The 3,267-nt window shown below is 42.6% G+C and overlaps 1 non-coding gene across 1 annotated transcript; it reads left to right on the top strand.

Moving 5' to 3' along the window:
- Window positions 1-2,668: 2,668 nt before the first annotated feature.
- On the top strand, window positions 2,669-2,772 carry LOC145629649 (small nucleolar RNA R71). Its single transcript, XR_014111808.1, has one exon. It is a non-coding gene; the product is annotated as a small nucleolar RNA R71 (small nucleolar RNA).
- The last annotated feature ends 495 nt before the right edge of the window (window positions 2,773-3,267 follow it).

The following is a 3,267-nucleotide window of genomic DNA, read 5'->3' as shown; positions in this document are numbered from 1 at the left end:
AGCATCTTAGAGAAAATGGAGGTCATGCATCTTTGAAAGGTAGAAGGAGCATTGCATAAACAGAATGGCATTCTTCGGTATGCAAATGTCCCATATGGACATGTGAAAGTAATTTTCTCTTGATCGCTTGGATGGATAGGGATTTGGAAGAATCCGGAATACCCATCCAAGAAACAAAAGAAAGCATGTTGAGAGAGCCTTTCAAGCATTTGGTCCATGAATAGGAGAGGAAAATGATCTTTCTTGGTGTTTTTGTTCAATCTCCTATAATCAATACACATTCTCCACCCGGTCACCGTCCGAGTGGAGATTTCCTCTCCTCTTTCACCTTTTATTATGGTCATCCCACCCTTTTTTGGAACTGCATGAACCGGGCTAACCCATTTGCTATGGGAGATAGCATAGATGATGCCCGCCTCACGTAGCTTCAAAATTTCTTTCTTCACAACCTCTTGAAGGTTGGGGTTCAACCTTCTTTGAGTTTCAATGGAGGTGAAATGATCATCTTAAAGATGAATACGATGCATGCATAAAGAAGGGCTAATACCTTTTATATCATCAATGCTATACCCTATCATATCCTTATATTTTCTCAAAACATCAAGAAGTTTTTCCAAATTAAGACCATCTAGGCTAGCATTGACAATAATAGGGTATTTTCCCTCCTTATCAAGAAAAACATATTTCAAAGAAGGGGGAAGGGGCTTGAGTTCTACCTTGGGAGGAGGCTTAGAACTCTCCTCCAATTTCTCCTCCTTGGACTCAAGCTCGATTTTAACTTGCTGTTCAACCTCATCCTTTGAGGATTCCTCCATTGCCATGACAAACTCTTTAGCCTCTTGAGAGTGGAACTCTTCTTTGCATGTAAGAGCTTATATCATTGGATCTTGAGGCCTCATCACGGCCCTCCCCAAGCTCTCTAGCTCCTCATTCACAACATCAACTCTATAGAATTTTTCAACCATGGGGGTCTTGAGCACTTAGAAAACTCAAAGACAATCTTCTCATCGGCCTCCTCACATGTGATGGTGTTGTTCTTGCAATTGATGACCGCCCCCAAAGTTTTAAGAGCTTCACGTCCCAAAATCAAAGGAGTGTTAACATCTTCCTCCATATCCATCACTACAAAATTACAAGGCACGTAGATGTGTCCCACTTGAATTGGAACATCCTTAAGCTTTCCACAAGGTAATTTCACCGACCGATAAGCCAATTGAATTGTCTTCCTTGTAGGGATCATCTCTATATTGAGTTTTTGAGCAATGGATAGAGGGATTAAACTAACACTTGCTTCAAGATCGGCTAAGGCGCCCCTAGCTTCCATGTTCCCAATTTTTACCGGCAAAGTGAAACTTCCCGGGTCTTTTTCCTTCTTGGGCATCTTATGTTGGACAAGAGCACTCACTTGATGTGGAAGGGTGATAAGCTCATCATTGAGCTTCCTCTTGTTGGTGAGAATATCTTTGAGGAACTTGGAGTAAGATGGCATTTGTGTCACAACTTCAAGAAAAGGGAGGTTGATATGCAAATTCTTCATGATACTAAGGAATTTTGCAAACTTGTCATTCAACTTCCTCTTCACAAGCCAACCGGGAAAAGGAACCGGTCCATCAAGATTCCTAGCCTCACTAGGAATTGAAGTTGTCTTCTCATTGTCAAGCTTCTTCTTCTCCGAACCTCCTTCTATCTCATCAACCTTTTCTTTCTCACCTCCCTTGTTTTCATTCACACTCTCCTCTCCTCCCTTATTTTCCTCACTATCCCCTTCATTTGGCCCTTTGTATGAAGTTCTCAACCTCAATGTGATCGTCTTGCATGTATCGGGTTTTGAGTTGTGAGATGGGTTAGGTTGTGGTTGTCCGGGTAGAATAGATGGTGAATTGAAAGGAGTTCTCTCGGCCAATTGAGCTAGTTGTGAATCAACCATCTTGTTGTGAGCTCTTATCTCTTGCATTTGTTGCCCAAAATATTGCATTTGAGCATGCATGGCTTGGAGGAGTTGAGTTTGAGTTAGCTCCGCTTGAGGTGCTTGTTCTTGATGATTTCTTTGAAGCGCTTGGGTTTGATTATTGTATCGGTTGTTCCTTGGATAGCTTCCTCTTGGGTTTTGGGGTTGAGATGGAGGTGGGTTTGATATTGAGGGTTGGAGTTGTAGGAAGGTTGAGCTTGTTGGTTCCATTGTTGAGGTTGAGGTACAAACCCGGGTGGTGGTTGTCTTCAAGCTACTCCACCGCCGCTTCCTCTAAATCCCTCTTGCCTTGTGTTGTATGCCGCTACATGCTCGGGGCTTAAACCTCCACAATAAGATGTATCATGGTTCGTTCCTCCACAATTTTGACAAGAGAAAGAGTTAACTTGAGAGGAGCTTGCTCCACCGCTTGAACTTGCATTCACACTCGTGTTCAACTTGGAAAGCCCTTTTGTTAGTTGAACAATTTGATGTTGTAATTGATCAACTTTCTCCAATTCGTAAATACCACCTTTCTTTGGAGCATTTCTTCTTCGGCCCCCCCAAGAGTAATTCTTTGCTACCTCTTCTATTGTGGCTTCAACTTGATTTTGAGGGATTTTGATTATATTAATTGACCACCCGCCCCCGCATCCAAATTGGTTCTTGACATGGGCTCCAATCCATCATAGAAAAACCGCATGAGCAACCCTTAATTTTACTCATGGTGGGGACACGCTTGTACCAACTCTTTAAATCTCTCTCATGCTTCACCAAGACTTTCATCGGCTTCTTGCTCAAATGATGCGATTTTCCTTCTCATTTCGTCAGTCTTCTCCTCGGAGATAAATCGCTTCAAGAACGCCTTTACCACCTCCCTCCATGTTGTGAGAGTGTTAGACTTTACTTGCTTTAGCCATTTCTTTGCTCGTCCAGTGAGAGATTGCCGGAAAAGGTGCATACGAATGTAGTCTTGACTCACTTCATTGGTTTGCATCATTGCGCACAATTCAAGGAATCGGTCCAAATGTTCAATAGGGTCCTCACTTGCACTTTCGGAAAATTGCTCCGATTGGACCATTTTAGTATATTGTGGATGGATTGAGAAGTTGTTTCCGTGACGGGTAGCAAAATCCCTCCCGTGAGCTCATAATCCTCCGGATTTCCGAACTCACGAAACAAAACATCATTTTCTTGTCCCGCCATTGATCCTCTTTTGTGAACTTGAAGAGTAAGTATCACTCTCACTATCAACTATATCACCAAAACCTCTTCCCTCGTCTTGATAAAGCCTACGGACTTGTCTCAAGGTTCGATTG

This window comes from Chenopodium album, chromosome 4 (assembly GCF_948465745.1).
Source record: "Chenopodium album chromosome 4, dcCheAlbu1.1, whole genome shotgun sequence".
Classification (NCBI taxonomy): domain Eukaryota; kingdom Viridiplantae; phylum Streptophyta; class Magnoliopsida; order Caryophyllales; family Amaranthaceae; genus Chenopodium; species Chenopodium album.
This window is presented reverse-complemented; position numbering and strand designations above follow the sequence as displayed.